General features: G+C 49.6%; 1 protein-coding gene across 2 annotated transcripts in view; it reads left to right on the top strand.

Annotated features, from left to right (window-relative positions):
* The window catches only part of LMF1 (lipase maturation factor 1), a 145,184-nt gene that overhangs the window by 47,479 nt on the left and 85,664 nt on the right, over positions 1–12,041 (top strand). The window lies entirely within an intron of this gene.

Here is a 12,041-nt window from a genome sequence, read left to right as displayed (position 1 = left end):
AGGTGTGGCAGGGGCGTTATCCTGACATCTTCATCTGCTTGGGCACTTGAAAATATCCCAAAACTTTAAGGATCATGACTGTGGGAGGGGTGGTTGGGTAGGCTTTTTTGGTTGGTTATGTTTTTTTTCAGGAATCTGATGGTGAATGTATTTTTGTCACCAAAGGAATCTTCCCAAATGTCAGCATAGACCCTTCATCCTCTCTGGATGAGGGCTGGATCCTGTGGGCTTGGTGCTTCTCAGCTTCTGAAATGCTTCAAGAAAGGCCTGGATATGGCACTCAGTGGGTGACAGGGTGGTGATGAATCAAAGATTGGCCTCAACCTTGGAGGTCTTTTCCAACCTAAATGGTTCTGGGTTTCTCAGTTGTGATGCTGATTATAGAATGAACTGATTGTCCGTGGCACGAAGTGTAGGGAAACACAGCTAATTTCATTAAAAAATGACACAATCACCAAATTTTCCCCCTGCTTTCCCTCAGGTCAGCTGTGTTTTCTCACCTTGTGCTGGGTGTTAGGTGGGCAGTGCCACGTTTGAAATACACCTCAGGTGGGCAGGGAGGTCTCTCTTCTGCAATGTGGCGGCTCCCAGTGAAGACTCCACGTTCTCCTCCTGTTTTCTGTGGTTGGTTCTTGTATCACGGGGCTGATTTCACTTGTCAGTCTCCTCTCCTTTCATTGTATCCTATTTGGACTCTTTTTCCACGTGGAGCTCCAGCAGCCAGAGGCTTTGCACTCAGCAAACCTGGTCTAGCGGAAGGTGTTGGAGGAAGAGTTGGAATCTTTAAGGTCTCTTCTAACCCAAACCATTCTGTGATAGGGGAGTTTTGCTGTTTCCTGGCTAATCTTCCCCCCCAAAAAAATCACATCCAGGTCTTGCTTCGTTGTCCACATCTTCCCTGGGGCTGGCTGGGCTCGCTTGGGGGAAGTGGAGCGCCGGGAAGCGGAATAATCCGGGCTGCGCGTGGTGGGAGCCGAGGAGCTGCCGCCGGGGTTTGATTGGCAGCGAGCGCTGGGCTGAGCTCAAACATTGCTGAACTTCTTAAGAGGCGTAATTACGTGAGTCAGTCTATATGTTTGATGTTCCCAACAATCCATTAGCACGGGATGTAAAGCCGGATGCTTCCCCGGGAACCACGCGGAGGCAACGGAACAGCGGCTCTTTGTGCGAGCGAGCGCTTGTTGGGAAATAAGTGATGCAAACAGACATTTGTGGGGCTGATTCGCTCGGAGGAGCTCAGTGCCTCGGTGTCTCCATCGTTCTGCTTGTTATGATCCCTGTCACTCATGTTACTCGAAGCTTGGAAGGTGCAAAGCGTTGGTTTTCCCACCGGGATCGCGGGGTGGGGGAGCAAAGGTGCGTGCCCGGACTTGTGACACCATCCCCAGAGAAAGGACGAGAGGAAAAGGCCTCAAGTCGCACCAGGGAGGTTCAGAGCAGAGATTAGAAAAAGATTTTCACTGGCAGAATGGTCAGGCATCGGGAATAAGTTGCCCAGGGAGGTGGTGGAGTCACCGTGTCTGGAAGCGTCCGAGGGGGGCCTGGATGTGGCACTTGGGGATGTGGTTTTAGGGGTGGTGGTGGTGGTGCTGAGGTGACTGGCCTCGAATTTCCAGGGACGGGGCAGCCACAGCTTCTCTGGGTAACAGAGAAGAATTATCACTAGTGGGGATGGAAGGAGGATGTGGGGGAGGTTTGAACACTGGGGATGTAACAGCACATTGGGAAACTGGGAGTAAATAGGGAATTAAGGTGGAGCTGTCCTGCGAAGGATCACAGCCATATGGAATAAGTTACCAGGGAAAGTGACTGGAGCAGAGGCTGTGAGTGAGTCCGAGACATCTTGATTAGTTTCTGGAGGAAGGGATTGAAGAGTGGAGTGAAAAAGCAGGGAAACGGGATTTAAAGCGCATTACCACTTTAATTTAAAAGTGCCCAAAGCAAGGAAATTCAGATTTAGAGCTGCCAATCTCCCCCTGGCTGCTGCAGGTGCTGGGGTTGGGAGGACTCCGGGGTCTGTGTCCAGATGGGTCCGTGCCCCGCGGGCTCCGAGCCTCGGGTTTGCCCCAGGAATGAGATCCTTTAATGTGTGTTTTGTGCCATAATCTAATATCAGTATTTAGAATGTAAATGTGTTTTTTATGTACTCATCTGCTCCGTGCAGCGTCCTTGACATCTTCCTTGCGTGATGCCCTTAAAGAGCTGCAGGGCTGGTGGAACCCCAGGAGCTGGGATGGGATCCCTTGGGAATGGGGTTTGCTTCTCCCCCTTATCCTGGAGAGCCCTTTCCAGGGCTGATCCCTCCTTACCCGGGGTGTGTCACACACAAAGGTCCTGAGGAGCACAGAGGGGAATTTAGGGAAACCCAAATGCATCTTTTCCAGCTGGGGTTTGTGACTTGGCGCTCCCTCCCCTTGCTTTGCTTCCTGTAAACAAAATTTCTCTTAATTTTTTTTTTCTCTCCCACTTCCCAGATTTCCCTTTCTGACTGTGACTCCAGACTGACCCCCCCAGCTCCACAAATCCAAGCTCAGCCTCTCTGAGCTGTTCAAGTACATCCTCAGAAGCTGCTGCAGAACAGAGGAGTTTGGAGCAGTTTTTGGCAGTCAGAGACTTTAGAAAATAATTTAAATCCTCTGGCGTTTCAAGTCTACACAAAAGATATTTTCCCCTTTTACAGGAGGAAAAAAGATCATTTAAAGTGGCAGTCTTGGGGAAAAAATAATGCAAAAATTATTTTTAATAATCAGCAATAACTTTTCCCCTTAAATTGTTAAAAATATTTTCCTGGTAAATGTTGCCCCTCTTTCCCAGGGATGTGTTTTCGCAGGGAAAGGATCAATTATTTGCAGATTATTTGTGTATCGCTTGATATTTGATACATTTTGAAGTGATTTCGCGTTTTCTTTACTGTTAAAAAAAAAAAAATAACCAAAGCACTTCGTTTAACCAACTGCAGCAAATCCTTTTAGACACTCGTGGTTCATGTCTAAACTCTTCGCGTCTCTTGTTTTGTTTTCGCTTGGATCCCGTTAAGAGTGTCATAACGTGGGTGGCATCTGAAAGGTTACTGGAAAAGGGTGGGGATGTGATTAGCTAATAAGGGAGATGAACTTTCTGGCAAAAAAATACCCGAGGCTTTTGAAGCAAACAGAATCTGGATGCCTGGAGTAAAATTGCATTAGATGTAATGAAATAAAAGCGGGAATTTCGGCGATCCCTGGATGCAGAGAGGAGGAGGAGAAGCAGAATCCAACGGATGTAGTTGTCATCCCGGTGACAAGCGTGCCCTGATCCTGGGCATTATGGCTCTGAAATTGAGAATAATTATTCTAATTTGTTTTATTACATTAGCGTGGGTAGGAGGGAAGAAAGGGAGCTTTCTTCCCTGGCTTTCTCATTATTCATGGGCAGCGCGGCGGGGCCCGGCTCCCGGCTCCCGCGCCGGGGCTTCATGGGAATTTTTGGAAAATGATGTCTGCAATGTTCTGACCTTTGCCGTCCCAGCTGCAGCCCTCCTCCTCTCTGCAGGGATCCCACACTTGACTCCTTAGCAACCTCCTTTGTGCCTCTGATCTCTCTCCATTTGTCTGGTAATAGCCCTTGGCAGGAAGACTTGTTGTTCCTTCGGTGGCTGTAAAAGGCAGGAGCCACTAATGCCAAGGACTTTTCAAAATCCCTTTCACCCACTCCTTGCAGCCGCTGCCTTCAAAGTCACCCAGATGCTGGTGCGGTCGTGGTGGCTTCTCAAAAGGGTCTTTCTGGGGAGCTGAGGGGGAAAACCAGCAAATCGAACAGCAGCAGAACCAACGGCGGCGACTTCCCTTCCAGGAAAGCGGTTTCCAGTCCCTCTGCTTGCGGTGGTTTGTGGTTGTGTTTGTGGTGGCTCTGGTTTGGCTTCTGTGCTGGACCAACCCTTGCCTGTTTTTAGCAGGATCTGGATGTTCACCTGACCTTCTGCAGGTGGGGCCTGTCCTGGGGCCATCTCAGAGCCCGTCAGTGCAGGGGGTGCCAGGCGGGTGTGGGGTCTGTTCTCTTGCATCATCATCACATCCTGGAATGGTTTGGGTGGGGAGGGACCTCAAAGCCCATCCAGTTCCACTCCCTGCCATGGACAGGGACACCTTCCACCAGCCCAGGTTGCTCCAAGCCCCATCCAACCCATCCTTGAACGCTTCCAGGGATGGGAATTGTTCTAGAGAATCTGGAGCCTGATCTATAATGTGCTGATGTTGGACCAGGGCTAATGTTCTCCAGATGATAGGAAGTGCCATGTTGTGCAGGCTTGGATCTGAACAAGAGCTTGGATCTGCTCTTGGCTGCGGGCTTGGAAGTGATGTGCAAGGTACAGAACAAAGCAGTTTCATCAGCAGTGTCAGCTGAGCAGCATCAACCTGCCATTGTCTGGCTAAAGAATCAGAAGATGTGGAGGGGTTTGGGTTGGAATGGACTTCAAAGCTCATCCAGTTCCCACCCCCTGCCATGGGCAGGGACACCTCCTACTAGCCCAGGTTGCTCCAAACCCCATCCAACCTGGCCCTGAACACTTCCAGGGTTGGAGCATCCCGTTATTTCTCTTTTCATGGAAGAAGCAGCAGCAGGGGATTGAATTACCAGCCATTCCTTCAGTGGGGTTGGTGTGACCATCAGGCTTGGCTCTTGCTAAAGCCTTGATTTTGCTGCTGTCAGAGTTGTAGAAGAACACTCCCACGAAGCCTGAGACCCGTGTCACGTGTTCCCTGGGTGGCACTTCCTAAAAAGAGGAAAACGTATGGAATTTTCAAATTGCTCCAGCCCTTGCTGGGCTCGGGAGTTAAACTTTGTGCCCTTTAAGAGGTATACAAATAAACAAACATCATAAAGTCTTGGAGCAGCTCAGAGGGAGTTTTAGACACCCAGCAGAAGGAGGGAGGGTCTTGCTGGGTTCCTTGGATTTAAGTTCTCCAGGTGCCAGGCTCCTGGAGCCCCTTCCAGCTTTGCCCTGTAGTCCTTAAAAATCTTATTTTTAAATTTGACCCTCGTCAAGCTCCTTCCTCTTCCACGGTTTGGGCTCTAAATTGCAGCCAGTTTGTTTCAGAACACGCTGGTGAATGTTTGGCTTCCAAAGAGGTGCCAAAACCGCTTTTTCTGAGGGAGGCAGAGATGGTGTGGGAAGCACAGGGCTTTGGGATTTTCTCTGGAAGCCTTTCTTGCTTGAGTGATGAGAAAGATGAAAAGCTGCAATTTAGTATTGCCCATCATGGGGATTTTTTGGTGGGTTTGCACCCATCTTTTGCACTGTGAAGAGTCAGAGAGGTCTTTAAATTGACTCTTAAGTGCCCTGTTCCCCACCCTTCCCTCTGGAGCCGGGATCAATGGGGGGGTTTGCAGACATAGCTTGAGTCATCAGCCTTTTGCTCGGCTTCCCGTGCTATTGGCCTGTCTGTACCATTTTTTTTTTTTTTTCAGAATTAATTTTGGGCTGAAAAAGTCTCAAAGAGTGCTTTGTTCCTCCTTGACACTCACTCCAGGGAGAAGGAAAAAAAAAAAAGGAAAAAAAAGAAAAGAAAAAGGGAAAAAACCGTGGAAAATCTGACATCTGCATTGTAGAGAAAAATCAATAGATAGGGAGGAATATAATTATCCCCCACTCCTGAAAGAATTTTTGCAGATATTTTTTTGTAACAGTGACTCATATGGGCTCAGGGCTTGAATGACATTTTAATTATTTCGGCTTTTTTTTTTTTTCTTCTGGTTTGAATCACCCAAGTGCGGAGCTGGGAAGGGGCACAGTTGGGCAGAGCCCCCCTGAGAGTGGGGAAAGGCAGGAATTGGGGGGTGGGAGTCGAGCACTTCCCTCCCTCTGAGCGGTGTCGGAGAGGGGACCTGCGGGGCTTGGTGGGGGCTGGATCATCCCAGATCCATGAGGGATCACCCCTGGATCCACGAATCGTCTGTGCTGGCATCAGGAAAATAAGGGAAAACAGTTTTATCTTCTTTGGGGAGGTTTTGCTCCTTCTGTGAAGCGTAAAAATCCTCGTGGAGTTGTCTGACGGATTCAGTGGTGGATTTAAGGTACCTTTTCTTTGGGAGCCTTGGAGGTTGGTGTTTCCCAGGTCCAGGCAGGTGCTGCATCTCCATCCTCCCCCTGGGCCGTGCCCTGGAGGGAGCAGATGTGGAAAGGAAGGAGATATTGAGCCCATATTTCATTGTGGAGTTAATTCAATCCAGGGGGAACGTTCTGAAGCGCAGGGGGATGCCCGAGCGTGCGGAGCCCCCGGAGCCTCTGGACATTCCCAGGACAGAGATCCCACCCTTCCCCAGGCCAGGATTGTTTGGTACTCCAGGGAACTGGGGGGGGAAAACCTTCTGATTGCCACAGGCTCGGCCTAAACCATCCACCCCCAGTGTCTTTGCAGCCTCCTTCCCATCAGGATGGATTCAATAATCCTGGTTGGAGCTGGATTCAAAGCAAGGCCAGGGAGGTGAAAGGGCAATTGCTGGTTCACTTGGCCACCTGTTTCCTTCCCTGTGGCTCGTATTTAATTTGTGTTGCTGAATTCCTTCCCCTTCTGATATTCTGGAAGTCCCCTCGGCCACCCCCGTGTGCAAACAGAGCTGGTGGTTTGGGGATGCCTGGTTTTTCCTGGGGTTGTAAGTTTGTAAATATGCATTTGCCATTGTCACTGGAAAGGGAAAATAAACTTAGAAAGCCGTTTTCCTGCCCCCCCTCCTCCCCCCCCAACATGCACTTTTTAGTTTTGTCTGTTAGAGCTGATCATAAAAAGGGGAAAGTGTAAAAATGTTTTCAAAACTCTCCCATCCCCTGCCCTTTAGCCTCCAAAATAAATGCAGAATTCAAGTTTTTAGCTACTGCTCTGCCAGGTCAGAACCAGGAAGAGACTTCCCAAATTTTTTTAAACTTAAAAAAAAGGAGAAAAGGAACTTTTAAAGTAATTTTAGAATTTAGAAAAAGAGAAACAGGTTTGTGTGCAGAACTTGCTACAGCACATCTTTTCCATCTTTCCCAAATGATCCCATTGCTACGTGACAATATTAGGAGCATTATGCCAAGGTGGAATAATATCAGATCATTTCTTTCCTCCCTTTGTTTTCCATTTTATTTGTCCTTGTCATTCACTCCAAAAAAAAATGGCAGCAGGAACCAAACAATTGGGTAAAAACAGAGTCCGTCCAAGTGGGGAGCATCCAGGTTTGTCAGGACCCATCGTGGTGGGACCATACCCAGGACCCCACAGCACCAGGATGAGAGGGAACAGCAGGTTTAGTTGGATATGAGGAGAAAATTCCTTATGGGAAGGGCTGTCCAGCCCTGGCACAGCTTCCCAGGGCAGGGGTGGAGTCCCCATCCCTGGGGGGTGTGGATGTGGCACTCGAGGACATGGTTTAGTGGTGCTGGTGGTTGTTGGACTTGGTGATCTTGGAGGTCTTTCCCAACCTCAGTGATTCCATGATTCTCCACAGCAGGATTGCGGAGTGACCCACCACGTTCTCCTTTCGTGGTCCCTCCTCAGCAGAGCTGAAGCCACAGAACAGGGAGATTTTCTGTGCACTTTGTGCTCTTGTTGCTTGGTCCAAATTCTTTGGAAAACTGGAAAACTCCCGTGCCAGTGTGGAAGTTTGGACCCAAGACAGCAGGGGGGCAACAAGGGCTTGGAACACCCTCCTAATTGTGGGAGTGGGAGTTTTCTGTGCAGAAAATCAGCTTTGGTATTTGGGGTTTTAAGTGACTTCCCTGCTTGAAACCTTCATAGTAAACAAAATGTGATGAGCTGCCTCAGTGACTCATTGCAGGGAAGATTTGGATTTTCAGTGTGGTGCTTTTCCCTCAGGTACTTTGATTTAATTTCCCCCTGTTGAATCCCAGAGCTTGGTAACAGCCTGGGCAGGAAGGAGGGGAGGTCACCGAGATAACTGACCTGTTTTAATATCCCAGCAATTCCTGCACAGAGCCTTCCTTGGCTCTGTCCTGCCCCTGCCAGGGCTGCCAGCTGAGGCACATCCTGGGAGATGCTATCAGTGGATCCTGTAACTTTAGGAGAGGTTTGGAGGGCAGGACGAGCCGGGGATGATTCGGGAGGGGAAGATGAAGCCGGGAGTGTTGACAGCGAGTGTGTCTTGTCCTGGCCCCTCCTGCTCCAGCCCTGCAGAGTGATGGGATCTGCTCAGTAACTCCCCACCACCCTGCTCTCCCATCCCAAATCCTGTGTGATATCACTGCATCCCTCTCCTGCCTATGAGGAGTTATTAAACTTGGCCCTGTCCTCTCTTTTTCCCACTCAGAAGCCCTGTGCTCTCAGATCAGTCAGACAGACATACAGCCTTGGGAACTGGGTATTTCAGGATATTTAAGAGGTCTGGATGGTTGGGGGGGGGATGGAATTTTTAACTAGAATTTGGATTTTTTTTTTCTTGAGCCCTAAACCTGCTAAATTGAGTTCTGTTCTGTAAGTTAAGACTTGTAGTGTGGGGAGGTAGGTGGGACCAGAGGAGCCCCTGTGGTCCCTTCTGTGGTTCTGGGACTTTGGGTGAATCCAATGGGCCAGGATGGGCCATAGTGCTGGAATTTCCTCCTCTGAGCTCTCAGATTTTAGCCATGAATCTCTCCTTCCCTGCTGTAAATGTGAAGAAGCTTCAGGATGTTCCCGGTGCAGCACCGGGTCCTCCCAGGAACTCCCTCTGTTCTTCTCCTAAGGGAGGGCAGGAACATCCTAATTAGGGGCGATGTCAGAGGTAGGCAAATACCCCCTAATTGTATGCAGATGATAGAGCTGCTTCAACCTTTTGACTAGTGAAGCTTTCCTCAATTTGGGATATTGTGATCCTAATCAGGGACCTTCCCCTACATCAAAGCCGAGCCGGCAATCCCTTGGGGCTGGCGGGGCTTGATTGCAGGGCTTCCTGCTCNTTTGAATCACCCAAGTGCGGAGCTGGGAAGGGGCACAGTTGGGCAGAGCCCCCCTGGGAGTGGGGAAAGGCAGGAATTGGGGGGTGGGAGTCGAGCCCTTCCCTCCCTCTGAGCGGTGTCGGAGAGGGGACCTGCGGGGCATGGTGGGGGCTGGATCATCCCAGATCCATGAGGGATCACCCCTGGATCCACGAATCGTCTGTGCTGGCATCAGGAAAATAAGGGAAAACAGTTTTATCTTCTTTGGGGAGGTTTTGCTCCTTCTGTGAAGCGTAAAAATCCTCGTGGAGTTGTCTGACGGATTCAGTGGTGGATTTAAGGCACCTTTTCTTTGGGAGCCTTGGAGGTTGGTGTTTCCCAGGTCCAGGCAGGTGCTGCATCTCCATCCTCCCCCTGGGCCGTGCCCTGGAGGGAGCAGATGTGGAAAGGAAGGAGATATTGAGCCCATATTTCATTGTGGAGTTAATTCAATCCAGGGGGAATGTTCTGAAGCGCAGGGGGATGCCCGAGCGTGCGGAGCCCCCGGAGCCTCTGGACATTCCCAGGACAGAGATCCCACCCTTCCCCAGGCCAGGATTGTTTGGTACTCCAGGGAACTGGGGGGGAAAACCTTCTGATTGCCACAGGCTCGGCCTAAACCATCCACCCCCAGTGTCTTTGCAGCCTCCTTCCCACCAGGATGGATTCAATAATCCTGGTTGGAGCTGGATTCAAAGCAAGGCCAGGGAGGTGAAAGGGCAATTGCTGGTTCACTTGGCCACCTGTTTCCTTCCCTGTGGCTCGTATTTAATTTGTGTTGCTGAATTCCTTCCCCTTCTGATACTCTGGAAGTCCCCTCGGCCACCCCCGTGTGCAAACAGAGCTGGTGGTTTGGGGGTGCCTGGTTTTTCCTGGGGTTGTAAGTTTGTAAATATGCATTTGCCATTGTCACTGGAAAGGGAAAATAAACTTAAAAAGCCGTTTTCCTGCCCCCCCTCCTCCCCCCCCAACATGCACTTTTTAGTTTTGTCTGTTAGAGCTGATCATAAAAAGGGGAAAGTGTAAAAATGTTTTCAAAACTCTCCCATCCCCTGCCCTTTAGCCTCCAAAATAAATGCAGAATTCAAGTTTTTAGCTACTGCTCTGCCAGCTCAGAACCAGGAAGAGACTTCCCAAATTTTTTTAAACTTAAAAAAAAAAAAGGGAAAAAGGAACTTTTAAAGTAATTTTAGAAATTAGAAAAGGAGGAACAGGTTAGTGTGCAGAATTTGCAACAGCACATCTTTTCCATCTTTCCCAAATGATCCCATTGCTACGTGACAATATTAGGAGCATTATGCCAAGGTGGAATAATATCAGATCATTTCTTTCCTCCCTTTGTTTTCCATTTTATTTGTCCTTGTCATTCACTCCAAAAAAAAAATGGCAGCAGGAACCAAACAATTGGGTAAAAACAGAGCCCATCCAAGTGTGGAGCATCCAGGTTTGTCAGGACCCATCGTGGTGGGACCATACCCAGGACCCCACAGCACCAGGATGAGAGGGAACAGCAGGTTTAGTTGGATATGAGGAGAAAATTCCTTATGGGAAGGGCTGTCCAGCCCTGGCACAGCTTCCCAGGGCAGGGGTGGAGTCCCCATCTCTGGGGGGTGTGGATGTGGCACTCGAGGACATGGTTTAGTGGTGCTGGTGGTTGTTGGACTTGGTGATCTTGGAGGTCTTTCCCAACCTCCGTGATTCCATGATTCTCCACAGCAGGATTGTGGAGTGACCCGCCACGTTCTCCTTTCGTGGTCCCTCCTCAGCAGAACTGAAGCCACAGAACAGGGAGATTTTCTGTGCACTTTGTGCTCTTGTTGCTTGGTCCAAATTCTTTGGAAAATTGGAAAACTCCCATGCCAGTGTGGAAGTTTGGACCCAAGACAGCAGGGGGGCAACAAGGGCTTGGAACACCCTCCTAATTGTGGGAGTGGGAGTTTTCTGTGCAGAAAATCAGCTTTGGTATTTGGGGTTTTAAGTGACTTCCCTGCTTGAAAGCTTCATAGTAAACAAAATGTGATGAGCTGCCTCAGTGACTCATTGCAGGGAAGGTTTGGATTTTCAGTGTGGTGCTTTTCCCTCAGGTACTTTGATTTAATTTCCCCCTGTGGAATCCCAGAGCTTGGTAACAGCCTGGGCAGGAAGGAGGGGAGGTCACCGAGATAACTGACCTGTTTTAATATCCCAGCAATTCCTGCACAGAGCCTTCCTTGGCTCTGTCCTGCCCCTGCCAGGGCTGCCAGCTGAGGCACATCCTGGGAGATGCTATCAGTGGATCCTGTAACTTTAGGAGAGGTTTGGAGGGCAGGATGAGCTGGGGATGATTCGGGAGGGGAAGATGAAGCCGGGAGTGTTGACAGCGAGTGTGTCTTGTCCTGGCCCCTCCTGCTCCAGCCCTGCAGAGTGATGGGATCTGCTCAGTAACTCCCCACCACCCTGCTCTCCCATCCCAAATCCTGTGTGATATCACTGCATCCCTCTCCTGCCTGTGAGGAGTTATTAAACTTGGTCCTGTCCTCTCTTTTTCCCACTCAGAAGCCCTGTGCTCTCAGATCAGTCAGGCAGACATCCAGCCTTGGGAACTGGGTATTTCAGGATATTTAAGAGGTCTGGATGGTTGGGGGGGATGGAATTTTTAACTGGAATTTGGATTTTTTTTTTCTTGAGCCCTAAACCTGCTAAATTGAGTTCTGTTCTGTAAGTTAAGGCTTGTAGTGTGGGGAGGTAGGTGGGACCAGAGGAGCCCCTGTGGTCCCTTCTGTGGTTCTGGGACTTTGGGTGAATCCAATAGGCCAGGATGGGCCATAGTGCTGGAATTTCCTCCTCTGAGCTTTCAGGTTTTAGCCATGAATCTCTCCTTGAAAACCTTCCCTGCTGTAAATGTGAAGAAGTTTCAGGATGTTCCCGGTGCAGCACCGGGTTCCTCCCAGGAACTCCCTCTGTTCTTCTCCTAAGGGAGGGCAGGAACATCCTAATTAGGGGCGATGTCAGAGGTAGGCAAATACCCCCTAATTGTATGCAGATGATAGAGCTGCTTCAACCTTTTGACTAGTGAAGCTTTCCTCAATTTGGGATATTGTGATCCTAATCAGGGACCTTCCCCTACATCAAAGCC

The sequence above is a fragment of the Empidonax traillii genome, unplaced genomic scaffold (genome assembly GCF_003031625.1).
Source record: "Empidonax traillii isolate 1590-97213 ecotype Southwest subspecies unplaced genomic scaffold, ASM303162v1 scaffold888:size428694, whole genome shotgun sequence".
NCBI lineage: Eukaryota > Metazoa > Chordata > Aves > Passeriformes > Tyrannidae > Empidonax > Empidonax traillii.
Note: the sequence above shows the minus strand (reverse complement) of the source record. Positions and strands in the feature narration are given on the sequence as shown.